General features: G+C 39.5%; 1 long non-coding RNA gene across 8 annotated transcripts in view; it reads right to left on the reverse strand.

Annotated features, from left to right (window-relative positions):
• Window positions 1–14,027, reverse strand: part of LOC132597903 (uncharacterized) — a 403,919-nt gene that overhangs the window by 222,131 nt on the left and 167,761 nt on the right. For 4 of the 8 annotated variants that reach the window (XR_009565347.2, XR_011377748.1, XR_011377745.1 and 1 more), the window contains exons 3-4: window positions 10,683–10,805; window positions 7,276–7,346 (exon numbers count right to left, since the gene is read on the reverse strand). The exons of 3 other annotated variants lie outside the window; for them this stretch is intronic. This is a non-coding gene — a long non-coding RNA (uncharacterized lncRNA). The remainder of the gene's footprint in view (window positions 1–7,275; window positions 7,347–10,682; window positions 10,806–14,027) is intronic. One more of the 8 variants, XR_009565349.2, reaches the window with a different exon arrangement.

Raw genomic sequence — 14,027 nt, forward strand, 5'->3', positions numbered from 1 at the left:
TGGCTTGGGTTTGACATTATTCTAGACACATACTTGGGTGCAGGTGGTTCAAAGCCTGAAAATGCTGAAAATGGATGACTTCTGCATAGATGATCCCCTTCAGGTGAGGCTAGGCAGGCAGTCCTCTAATGAAGACTTTGCTCCCACACAGCTCCTGTCATTCAGACAATTCTTCATTCCCTGGTTAGTACCTTCTGGGTCTCATCTTCACTTATGTTTCCTCTCCAAGCTTGGGCCTCCCGGCATTCAGGCTTTCCTCCTTGCTCTTCCTTTCTTCCCGGATTGCTTTGGCATTTTATACACACTCCTTTTTTACTCCTCCATATAAAAACCAGTGGTTCTTTTTGGCCAATAAGATGGATCCTGCTCATCCATTCAAACTTGCACCCCAATTATTAGCAAAGGAACTACTTCTTCCACTGCCACTAGAGGGCAGTGAAAGCTCAATCTTCCTAAAGACAGTTGCCTGGTATCCTTTGGAGAGTGTCAGGCTCTCAGGTGGTTTTAATCAGATGGCTTATTCTAGAAAGAGTTCCAGAAAAGGTGAGGAGGGTGTTTAGGAGTAGGGAATGGATTCAATATAAACTCCTCCTTTGGAGAAATACTTTTTATTCCTAAGATCTAACCAATGGGCTTTTCTACCTTCCATGCCCAGTGTGTGGACAAAGGAAGCCATGGATGGCCTGAGTTCTGAGTGTATTATAGGAAAACATCAGCCAGTGTGCTACATAGACATTGGCTGTAGCACCTTCCCTGACCACACTCACTTCTAAACAAGCCTACCTCTGTGACAACATTGGCTGCTTGAGCTGTCATGTATCTCACAAATGGTCCTTTGACTATAGGCTGGCCAGGCAACAATAAGCCCTATGGACTTTAAAAGATGACTCAGTTCTGTCTAGTTCTTGCTTCTATAAACTTAAATTTGGAATGAGAAACACAAGAAATGTTTTCCAGTGAGCAGTGTGAGTTTAAGGTGAAAAGTTATGATATAGAGAAAAGGTCCAACAAATTGATATACAAACTAAAATTATGAGGAGCATAAAATAATGAGAAAGCTGATGCGGTGTAGAGAAGCAGATACAACCCGAGGGAGGAGAAAATAGGTGATCGCCATAATGAGCTTTTTATGGCTTTCCGCTTACAGTATATGCATGTCTTTCTTTATATAACAGGATATGTACTCTCAACCAGTTTTGATTTTAAAAACTCAGCTCCTTTTTGATATATTTTAAATAGTCATTGATCCTTTCTGGGTCATTCTCTACCAGGTTCCTCTTGTTCCCAACAGTATTCAGAGTCTTATCAGTTTCCTCATCATGCCAAAGGCCTTCCCTCTATAGTTAGAGCTAAAGCCTTTTAAACCTGCTGTCTTACTGCTGGTAATAGCACCACCTTCCCAGCACTCTGCTGATGACCCTTGTCAAATGGCCTCTTGCTAGAAGTCTGAAAAACTCTTTTCACCACAGAGATGGAGTATTTGGTTGACCTTTCCCAAGATGATCCCCTTAATTGGTGATTTCTCAGCTGGACATCTCTTAGTTCCTTTCCCTCTTTGCTTCTGGCTCCTGGCATGGTCTTCTCTTTAAGACTGTCTTGCTCTGAGGAGCTTGTAAGCAGTCTAAGCCTATCTTCTCAGATCTTTCATGAGCTAGCCTAGAATTATAGACTTTCATTTCTCCCCACTTCTTTCCATAGACTCTACATTCAAGGTCATTCAAGTTGTTGGCCAAATTCAGTTCTTTGTGGTTGTAAGGTTGAAGTTGTCATTTATTTGCTGGCTGTCAGCTGGGGGTCGCCCCTAGCTTCCAAAGTCACTTTCTGTTCTCGCATTTTCTTGTAGGAGCCTTGCATGTGGGCTCCCACAACTCAGAGCCAGCACTGAATCCTTATCCCTTGTAGACTCTCTTGGACATTCCCTTTTTCTGTACCTCCCTTTCCTTCCTCTTCTTTCACATCTCTTTGACTCCACCTGAGAATGTTCTCCACTTGAAAAGGCTCTTGTGATTAGATTGGGCCCACCCAGATAATGCAAGACAATCTCCCAATTCTAAGGTGCAGGTCTGTAACCTTAATTACAATGGCAAAGTCCCCTCTGCCATTTAACATAACATATTCACAGGCTCCAGGAATTAGGGTTTGGACATCTTTAGAGGTCCATTCTGTCTTTCATGTTTGTCTAGTTCCTGTATATGAATAAGTTTTCAGACCCAATCTTATTGATCTTTCCCAGCAGGAAATATCTTGCAATACTTTGGCAAATGAACATGGTAACAATCTTCCCCATTTATTCCCAGAGGTAACTATGGCCATTTATTCTGGTAACTGCACTGGGGAAAGGGTGATGCTTGTACATTTGGAGGACTATTGAACTTACCAATCATGGCCTTCCTGTTTGAGTGTGTAAATATGGGACCAGGTAATAAATGGGGTTCTGGCCAATATAAGACCACAAGGGATCCACTGAGCTTATAGACACAGATGGTGGTTATTTTATCACTCTCTGAACGTATAATTGGAATAGGCATACTTGGTAATTGGGATAACTCTCACATCAAGTCCTGCTCCTGTGAGGTAAGAGCTATCATATTAGGGAAGGCCAAGAAGAACCCTCTGAAAATTTCCCTCTCCAAGATAGTAAAAAAACAATATATCTCTAGTTTATCATCAAACACTTGGTAAACCAGACCAGGTTCCCACGTATCATTAACTCAGACCAGGATGATACACTTTACATCAAAGGAGAAGTGGGAGTAGGCTTATAACTATGGGAACTACTAGTTATAGTACATACCAGATCACTCAGAAACTGCAGCCTGATAGACCATTGGTAATACCTGTGAAAGGCACTGCAGAAACCCCAGCTGCTCTGGGTGTAGAGCCTGTGGGATGGCCTAATAATCATCCTGCACCCCAGCTCTATCTTAGTGTCTGCCTCTCAGACAAATCAGCCTGCTACATGCTTACTAGCTATTCAGCCAACATTTGTTGAGATGCACATAGCTAAAGTTTCTTCATAATCTGATGCTAATATACTCAACTCCTCCATATGAATGCCTTCCAGAAATCAGTTTAAACAATGAGGGGTAGTCCACTCAGCTGGCTAGAGGTTAGCCATTTCACTAGTTTCACAATGTATTCTCAATCCAAACCACTTCTGATCATCACCACTATCATCCTTCTCCAAGCCACAATGTTCTTTTCACCTGTACTTCTGTTCTAGTCTCCTATCTCTGATTCTGCACTTGCCCCCCTACAATCGATTCTCTGTGGGCAGAGTGATCCTTTTCACAATGTAAATCACATCACACCACTCTTCTCTTCAAAATCATTCAATGCCTTCCTATCCCCCTTAGAATAAAATCCAGCATCCTTACCAAGGCCTAGGACCCATTGTGATCTTCCCCCATTGCTAACTTTCTGACCTCACATATTCCTTACATATTCTAGTTTTCTTATCCTGTTCTAGACACTTTACCTTCCACAGTGTTTCTTGAGCTTTGCCAAACTCATTCTTGGCTCAGGGCTCTGGACTTGCTGTTCTCTCTGTATAGAAACAGCTTTTCTCAGATATTCACATGGCTCCCTCCTTCAGTTCACTCAGGTCTCTGCTTAAAAGCCACTTCCTCAGAGACTCTTTCTCTGCCCACCCAAGCCCAAACTCTTCCCCTGGTGTATATCTATTCTTCTTTCTCTATTACACTACCGTGTTTTTGTTCACAGAATTTATAACCTGACATTGTATCTGTTAATTTGTGCATTTTTGGTTTCTCCAACCAGAATATAAATTCCACGGAGGCAAGGGTTTTACTTTTTTTAATGCTGTAGTATTTAAAGATGCCTAGGACAGTGCTTGGTGACATTAGATGGGCTCACTAAGCATTTGTTAAACGAAGAAGCTACTCAGAAATGGGCACGTGGTCTAACTCTGGTCTATGACATGTGAGGGTAAGTGTGTTAAGTGTCTTCTGAGAAGGTTGATTATTTCTTATAATGTCTTCTGAGAAGGTTGATTATTTCTAAGCTAGACCCACAGGAAGAGACAAGAATCTCTCTTCTTCCTCTGGATGTGTTAATGTTGAAAATGTGAGGCCTGGAATTGTAGCAGTCATTTTGGAATCAACCTGAGGAGGAAGCCTATGTAACAATTGAAGGGCATGGAGAGATGGAAAGAACCTGGGTCCTTGATGATATTACTGAGCTGCTGACTCATCTCAGTCTGAGGCATCCCTTCTAGGGATTTTCAATTGTGAGAGGGAGTAAATGTCTAGCTGTTTATGCCAGTGTTTTTTTTTTTTTTTTTTTTTTTTTTTTTTTTTTTTGCGGTACGCGGGCCTCTCACTGCTGTGGCCTCTCCAGCGGCGGAGCACAGGCTCTGGACGCGCAGGCTCAGTGGCCATGGTCCAGCCGCTCCGCGGCATGTGGGATCTTCCCGGACCGGGGCACGAACCCGTGTCCCCTGCATCGGCAGGCGGACTCTCAACCACTGCGCCACCAGGGAAGCCCTATGCCAGTGTTTTTAAGGGTAAAATTTCATTCACGGTTTTAGTCCTCACAGCCAAGAACAATCTGGCTGATGCATGTACCTTTTCTAGCTCTTCTCACTACACAATCCCGTACACCTGATTTTTAGATACATCAAGACTCCAGATGTCCAGCTAACTGTTCATCTGTGCTTTAGCTCAGTCCTTCGCTTCTACACATGTAACAATTTACTCATTTCTAACACTTCCTCTTACGTGGACCAGCGTAGAATTTTCCTTCCCTGTCATGCCTCCCCAACAATTCACTACTGCGTTACAATCACTTTCTCTGCTGTAGCCCCATAACTTAGAGTTTATCTTCTTCCTGGTTCCTATTAATTCAGGTTTCATGCTACAGTGGTTCTCCCCCATTCTCACCTTCATTCATTCATGTAATCATTTGTTCATTCATCTGCCAATATTCATTTAACGTTTATTGCCAGGCTTTGTGCATATGTCAATAAACAAAACATATAAAAATTTCTGCTGTAACAGAGTTTATATTCTTGTTGATAGGGTCGGGGTGTCCATTCAATAAACTAATTAAGCAGCACATCAGGGGATAAGTGATTTGAAGAAAGGTAATGCAACAGAGGGGTGAATAAGGAATAGCAGGGTGTGGGAGGGAAGATTGCAGTTTTCAAAGTGGAAGTTCAGGGAGATAGTTCACCTCATTTAGAAGGTGACACAAGAGCAAAGACTTGAGTAATGTGAAGCAGCAAAAGCCATCTATCGGGGGCAGAGTGCTTCAGGTGTAGACAATAGGCCCTAGGGCAGGAGCACCCTCATGAGTTTGAGGAACAGCCATTTTTGCCAGAGCAGAATGAGTACTGTCGTGAAAAAGCACACTGCCCCAAGGACCCAGCACAGTCATTCAGCCACTGAACCTTCCATAAGTGATTGTTTAAAGGGCATCGTATTTTGTATCAAATAGTTGTTTCTATTGACTGGATTTGTGATAATGTACGTCATCCAAGTATTAAAGTATTCCTAATTTAAAAGTTAATAGGCTATATTATGAACCAGATTTGTTTTCTACCATTCAGGGAGCTTTCATAAGAGAATTACAAGTCCCAGTGTTCAGACTCACACTTCAGTCTTAACCCCTCCCGCCTCAACATTAACTCCAGGTCTCAGATTCATTGACCTAAGGCTAACAGATATCGCAATCACACTTAGAGGTAAAATAAGCCACAACTGCAAGATGGATGGTACAACGAGTACTCCATCTGCTAATCCTGTGACCTCCTCTCTTGCCTGTGTGACACACTGCTTCTCATATGAAAGATTCTGTCCTGACTCCACCACTCCAGGCTCATGGTAGCATTAGTCATCAGGTGTGCCCCTTGCAGCAAGACCATCTCAGCTTCTACTGAGTCACCATACCACAGCCATTGCTCCTGCCATTCTGTTCCAGTAGCATCGTTCTAGATGTCTGGTCAAGAACTGAGTTATCTTCGTTACTGCCTTAAAGAGCACTATATCATTCCCATTCCCCATTGGGAGGACTGGGGCAGAGCTGTCCATTAAGAAACTTTTCCAGGACAAAGTCCCACCCCACTCAAGATAATCTAGGCCTTGGTGGTTAAGTCTGCACCATAAGTCTAGGTGTCTGTGCTCTCAGGAGAGCCTTGGACATCCTTTCCTGTAGGTCAGGATTATCTCAGAATACCATTGTGCCACAAAGTGTTTGGATCCCATGATGGGACCTAAAGGTTGAAAAGGGTTCAGTCATGAGGATAATTCCAAGAAGAATGATTCCAAAAAAGGGAAGATGCACAACCCAGACTGCAGTTACAGATATCACTGCACCGAGGAAGTTTCAACTATCAAACGTTTCCAAATTCTTTAAGTAAATATATAGAATCAAATTATCTTCCAAGAAAAACATATCCTCAGACTATGATTATAAAATTCTCAATTTTATCACTGTCATTTCCCGTTGTGATCGTGTAGCAGATACTATTTTGGATGTTTGGATGATCCGACTCCTGCCCTCCATGGCCTCGTTCCCGGAGGTGACCATCTGACACAGCTCTGGCCAATAGAATGTCAAAGGGAGCAAATTGAATGGGGCTTCCTAGAAGCTCTGTGCTTTTCTGATAAAGTTTCTTTTACTCATCTGTTCTGTACTCTTTTAGACAGATAACTAAAGCCTCCTGTTCTTTGAGATGAGAAACATGGGAAAAAACCAAGAGGATCATGGAGATTCTGGATATTGCTAAGCTGAGGAACCATCACCAGTAGCTGTCAACCTTCAGATTTCATATTATGCATAAACAAATAAACCTTTATTGAAAGTGTTACTATTGGCATATTCTGTTACTAGCAGCTGAAACATTGCTCACTGATAAAAGAATGTGTGTTCACTTGGTCACTTTGTTGTGACATCTATTCATTCCTCCTTGCTTATGCCCTTACTTCCATTAATTTTTTTCTTCAGTGATGGGGAACTAAAGCTTAGGGGAAAATATTTAGCTTTATGCTTTTCATGTATACTCAGATTTTATGGTTAATACTGTTTCTTTATGAATGATTTTTAAATTGTGTTGTTAAAGTCTTTCCTTCATGTCCATTATTTCTAAAAGAAAAAAAAATAAGAATCATGCTTATTTTAGATATTTTTCCATAGGTGTAGTATTGATTAGCTTAGAACTGAAACATACAATTTTATCATCTTTCAAAATTTGATAGATTATAGAATTGGAGCTGGGAAAAACCTTTCTCCAGAATTCATGAAATAATACTTTACTTTGTGGTTCTCATCTTTCTTGCGATGATTCTGCTTTCACACAAATTGCTGTTCAAGAAGGATGACTGAGTCTAGAAAGGAAAGAGGGAGGTGAGTCATTTTTTTCCATCCCTGCACAGAATAAATAAGTCACTGAATTTAGCATCTTGATTTGGTTTTCCCAAAGCTTGACTTTCTTAGATTTTTCTTGTATTTAAATTTGAAAATAAAACCAAATAACCAATTATATTAACAAATATTTTCATTTCACCTATTACATTATTTAAAAGATTTTGAAAATCTCATTTTTATCAGATTTAATTTTTTTTATATTTCTTCTTTATGGAGATTATTGTTAATAAAGGTTACTAAAACCAATTTTTTTTTAATTTTTATTTATTTTATTTTTGGCTGTGTGGGTCTTTGTTGCTGCATGTGGGCTTTCCTCTGGTTGTGGCGAGCGGGGGCTACTCTTCGTTGCGGTGCGTGGGCTTCTCATTGCAGTGGCTTCTCTTGTTGCGGAGCACGGGCTCTAGGCACACGGACTTCAGTAGTTGTGGTGCGTGGGCTCAGTAGTTGTGGCGCACAGGCTTTGTTGCTCCACGGCATGTGGGATCTTCCTGGCCCAGGGCTCAAACCCGTGTCCCCTGCCTTGGCAGGGGGATTCTTAACCACTGCGCCACCAGGGAACCCAAAACCAAATATTTTGAACATATTTCTGTATTGTATGTTTGTTAGATAAAGTAAGAGGAGACCCAGTGGTTAGAGAATAATGCCTTGGTGATTCAGAAATCTGAAGGTCAGCCTCTTTCTGTATTTTTTTTTTAAATAACCTCAGACAAATGGTTTCACCCTCTGTTTAACTTGTTTTAAATATGGTCATTCGATTTGTCTTCTAGCAGATGTACTCATTCAATAATTTATTTATTTTGAACCTAGAAAAAAATGTTATGCCAGCCTCTGTAGAAGAAAATTTATATATATACATACATATATGTATATATGTATGTATATATATGGTATAGTCACTTATTTTACAATCTAGCTGAGTGAATAAATAAAGTCTATGTGAGATAGTGTATGCTATGTTTCATGAATGGTACTTACCAAAATAACTACAGGAAATCATAAAGATCTCCTTTAGTCAAGTAATAGAGAAAGATTTCACAGAGGGGATATGTTTTGAGCTTTGACCTAGACATTTTTGAAGGCATTAAGAGCATGGATTCTAGAGTAAGACTACTTCTGTTAAACTTCAGCTCATCTAGAATGTATGCCTACTTATTTGTAGACATAATAATACCTATTTTATAGAGCTGATAAAATACTTAAAGAATTTAATATATGGAAAGTCTTAAAGCAGTGTCTCTCATGTTATATGAGCTTAAAAATTCTACCTATCATTTTAGTAGGTGGAGAGGTATGGTGAGCATCAAGGGAAACCACAGGAACAGACATCTTCAGGAAGACTTGATTAAGTCTACTGTGTTCGTTTCCTAGGACTGCGACAACTCAGTACCACAAACTGGGTGGCTTAAAACAAGAGACATTTATTCTCTCACAGTTCTAGAGGCCACGAGTCTGAAATCAAGGTGTCAGCAGGGCCACACTCCCTGGGGAGGCTTTAGGGGAGAATTCTTCCTTACTTCTTCCAGCCTCTGATGACTCCCGGTGTTTCTTGGCTTAGATAACTTCAATCTCTCCCTCCATCTTCACATGACCTTCTCCTCTTATGTCTTCTCTCCTTCTCTTCTCTTGTAAGGACACATGTAATTGAATTTAGGGCCCACCCCGATCTAGGATAGCCTCTTCCAAATAAGATCACATTTACAGGTTCCAGGTAGACATATCTTTTAGGGGGCCATCATTTAAACTAATACAACTATTTGTAGGAATTTAAAAGTATATAAAGGGGAGCTTTATAATAGACTTAGAAAAGTAAGAAGTGGCTTTCAATACCTGGGCACAAAGTTAATAATTTATTTTATAGATATTGGTAAACCACTGAAACTTAAAGTCACAAGATGAGATCTGTCATTTAGAATAGTAATCCGATGGTAGAGTCCAGAATTTGCTGAATAGGGAAGAAACAAGGAAAAAGTGGTGGAGAGAGCTATTGTGAGGAGATGATAATTTTTTTGTGGGACATTTGAATTTGTGTTGGGAATTCAGGGCTATATCCTAAAAAAGAATAAGGACCTGAGATATAGGTTTGAGAGACACTTTTATAATTGTGATACATGAAAAAATGAGATTAGGTAATGTTCCTGAGAGTTTATAGCCAAAGGTTTTGAGAGAGAATCTGTTCAGAGATTATCTTTAAAATGCCATATACAGTAATGTTGTTATTTGGGAACCTGGCTAACAAAAGAGGGAACCTATAATTTATCTCTAATTCAACCATTCTACCAAAATTGATCCATATAAGATAAAATAAATACAACAACTTGCCTCCCTTTCCACTTTTATTAGGCAAATGGCTTAACTTCAACTGGCCTTGTTTCCGAGCTGTAATTACTTCGGTGACTGTGGTATCTGGTCATCTCAGCATAAGCAGCCTGTCAACATTTTGGGTCATTTCAATCCATCATCTTGATAAAGGTCAAGCCTGACTTCCCCCCACCACACACACACACACGCGCACACACACACACACACACACACCCCAAAATTGTTTTTCTCTTCTCTTGGCCAACATACTTGCTTTCTGTTTCTTTGCCATCCTAATATGGCAGCTGATATCAACTTTAGAACCCCTCTCAGTATTAATAGCATGAGGATATGCTTTTCCAAAAGAGTAACACTTCTTTTAATGAAGAAAATCTACTCTCCTATTGACTACATTGTTGTCAAGAGCTGTATCATCAGAGACAGAAAAAAAATATGTAATCTGTAGAGCAGAAAAACATAAATGACAATTCACAAATAAATGATAAATTACTAACTCAAATAACATCAATGGGTTGGTGAAAGAGGGGAAAGGAAAGTGGGTGGAAGTTTAGCAAAAAGCTGTAGAGATGCAGAGAAATCTGCACAGAGCCCACATCAGCAGGTGTACAGTCAGAAAGGACCGTCTGCGAGTTAGTGATTCTCAAAGCATGATTCTTGGGCCACCACTACCAAAATGAAATTAAGGGCTTGATAAAAAGGCAGACATCTGGACCCTAACTTTAGGAATTATTTTGTTTCTGAAAAAATATCTGCTCTGTAACTATAAAAATATTACTCTAAAGCCCTTTGGAAGAAGCCAGTGAAGAAGGAACCTCAGCTAGCCAATAGCCAGGAGTGGCCCGAAATAGGCAATTAGAGCAGTTGCAGCCTCTCCCGCCCTCAGGTCATTCTCCACCAAAGAGCAGCTCAGCCTGTTGGGAAGCAGGAACCTCCTTTCAGCCTGCAGTCACCCTCAAAAGAGGTTAAGTGAGCTTTACCTTCAAAGCCAACCAGCTGATCCTAATAGGGCTTTCCAATCCCTCACAGCTCATCTGCAGTCTGAAGCTTGTTTTCAGTAAAGTGGAATTCTTTGACTCTTTCAGATCACAAGGAGACAGGACCTGTTTAAAATAAATATGTCCTGTTTTAGGCAACCAACTGTTGTGAAGTAATTTTAGTCAAAGTATGAATTAGATTGTGTGAAATAAATAGAAATGGGCTTGCATTTTGACAGCGGCAGGGGGCAGTAAAGAGACCTGGAAGGCAATCGATGACTAACACGATATAATGGGGACAAAGTGGACATGAGGATGAGACATGGATTCAACTCTGAAATCTTATGATGTAGAAATGACATTGATTCTTTTGGACCCTCAGTTTCCCAACCTATGAAATGGAGATTGTTACCACCAGCATCAGGATTGCTGCATGGATTAAATGTGACAATATTGTCCTGGGGCACTCCAGGTGCTCAATGAAAACTATTTCTTTTTTCTTTCCTGGATTTGAGGAATATTTTATTCTCAAGAGGAGACAAATGGTTTAGAATGTAGAGAAGAATAAGATGTAATCACACCTTAAAATCTTCACATTTTGCTCAAGATATGCCAGGCAACAGCAATGGAAACGGCAGGTGGGAATGATATGACTGACACTTTAAAAAGAACCTACTCCCAGGCATTAGCAACATGACCTGGTTCTTATGGAACCAGGAAATATGAGATAGCCAATTTAGGACAAAGGTCCTGACTCAGTCATTTTTAAAGGCCAGTCTCACCAATCTTTTTTTTTTTTTTTACACTCCTGTCCCACTTACTTTTTGATTCCCTGACTTTAATGATCCTCATCTAGGATATCAGCTAAATGACTTTTCCTGTACCCAGATCCATGAACACTTTGTCCCTTTCCCTCGGTTTTAATAACTATTTTATACATTTGTCTCAGTCCACAGTTGCCTCCATAGGTAGGGAAGGTATACTGGTTTCAAATAAAATACTTTACAAATCAAATGTCCAACAATTCTATCAACAAATGGAATCTTGGCAATGCATTCATTGGTTGGTTTTTTTTCTTAGATTTTTAAAGCCTGAAATACATTTCTCACATGATTAATGATTTATTTTTAACAAGGCTGATTTTATGGAGAGAAAGTTTGGATCCAGAGGTGTCTTTGTAAACTGATTGAGATGCTAGCTTTTCCCCTTGAACCCAGCCAAGTGTAGTTGAAATAAAACGTTTTAACCAGTGGAAGTCATTAAATTGAATAAAAGTTTAGAAAGGGTTTAGTTGTTTGTGAATATAATACATAAAGATGTCCAAAATATATTTAAGCGTGTTTTCTCATGTTGTTCTTGTATGTGGTTAGGCCATAATTTTAAAAGTATTTAATGGTCAACTACTGGACAACTTAGCTATGAAGGAAAAAAAGCACTGTGCTATGAGAGTTTGTAATAGGGATCACTGATTTACTTCTGGAAGTTACACAAGCCTTCTCAAGGAATTGTTGATTGAATGGAAATCTGAAATATGAGTTAACTCAGATACAGAGTTGGGAACTTCCTGCAGGGAAAAAGCATTATGTACATGGTCCTGGTGTGGGAAAGGGCATAGTGCCTACCAAATGACCTGAAAGAAGTTGGGCAGAAGAGTAAAAATTGAGTGTTGATACTGAAAAGATAGGCAAGAAGTACCAGCATATGCAGCCTTGCAAGTCTTATCGTAGATTTTGGTTTTTCTTTTAAGAGCAAAGAAAGTTACTGAAAGGTTTTAAGCAGGAAATTGACACGATCAGACTTGTATTAACAAAAAAAAAAATACTACTCTAAGCTACTGCGATTAGAAAGGCAAAAGTAGATAGAGGGAGACCAGGGATGGAGTCCTTGCAGAATTCATGAGTAAGAAGCTAACTTCAAGGGTAGAGGTAAAGGTTGTCCTAAGGGCATTTACAGGGGTAGTGGTAAGAGTCATGCCTTGGATGCAGAGAAGCAAGTAACTTTTAGAAGCATTTTTAATATAATATGACTCAACCATTGATTACATTGGAGGAGTGAGAGAGATATAGAGATTTCAGTTAACATCAAGTTTTGGCTTCTAGCTTGCTCAGCTGATGTGTGGATAAAGCTTTGATTCTGGTATATACACATGAGGATATACAGATAAACGCTAGATAGTTAGATAGGTTTTACATTCTGTGTAGTATTACTCCAAACATACTAGCAGAAAGGAACATAGTATGAGCTTATTCAGGAAGACTTTGGGCACCCTAGGATCAGGACTCTTCCCTTCTGGTCATGGGAAGCTGATATTCTTTTCAACAATCCCAAAAGATGTAAAAAATGATAGCACTGTCAAATCACATGTTGCTGCCCACTGTGGTTCTTACCAAACACATATGTATATGAACAGCTGTGTCTTTTACCCATCCATCTCAACCAAATACATTCAAAGCTCAAACCAACAGTTGCACCAATGAGGCAGTGTAAGAAAATAATTAGCATGGGGATTTTAGGACACATATTATTGATATACAAAACCTTGTTTTGATATTAGGATCTTGAATAATTTATATACTCTTTGTATGGTACTTTTCTATAAAAATAAAAAATTATTATAATAAAACTTATTTCATAGAGTTGTTGTGAGAAGTAAATGAGTTAATACACGTAAAGTACTTAGGAAAATGCCTTATGTTAGAATTACTGGTCTCTACTTATCTTTTCAGTGTTGTGGTGACTGTATTGAGTCCTATACATGTCACTAGATCTTGGAAAAGTCTAAATCAAAGATTTTCTTAGAATATATTCCAGCTAAACTAAGCAGGGCTGCAGGAGGATAAAGTTTCAGAACAGAAATCATGACTTCCATTTGTGGTATGTTTATTTTTAGCTGACTATGAGGTATTAAAGTGAATATTTTGAGACATCTGTGAGATATATTGTCTGGCTTTTGGAGGAGGTCTGGGATAGAGATAGAAATTAATGATTGTTAGCATATAGATGAGAAAGGAAACTATTGATATAGATGAAATCACCAATGGAGAGAGCATACAATAATGCTGCACTTTGAGTTTCACAGGAAACAAACTGTGATGTGAATTAGCATGTAGGCAGTTTATTAGAGGGTATTCTTAGGATCAAAAAAATATGAAAAAAAGAAGAGTCAGGATAGGGCAGTGAGAGAAGTTGCACTATGATGCAATATAAAAGGCCTCAGAGAACCTGAAACCAGAACAGAATTTCAGAATTGTTCAAAGTTAAGGGAAGGTTTTAGGACTTTATAGTCCTACGTAGACCAGTCATTGAATGAATCCTCTTCTAACAGACAAGGGCTCTCTGACAGATATT

The sequence above is a fragment of the Globicephala melas genome, chromosome 10 (genome assembly GCF_963455315.2).
Source record: "Globicephala melas chromosome 10, mGloMel1.2, whole genome shotgun sequence".
In the NCBI taxonomy this organism is placed as follows: Eukaryota; Metazoa; Chordata; class Mammalia; order Artiodactyla; family Delphinidae; genus Globicephala; species Globicephala melas.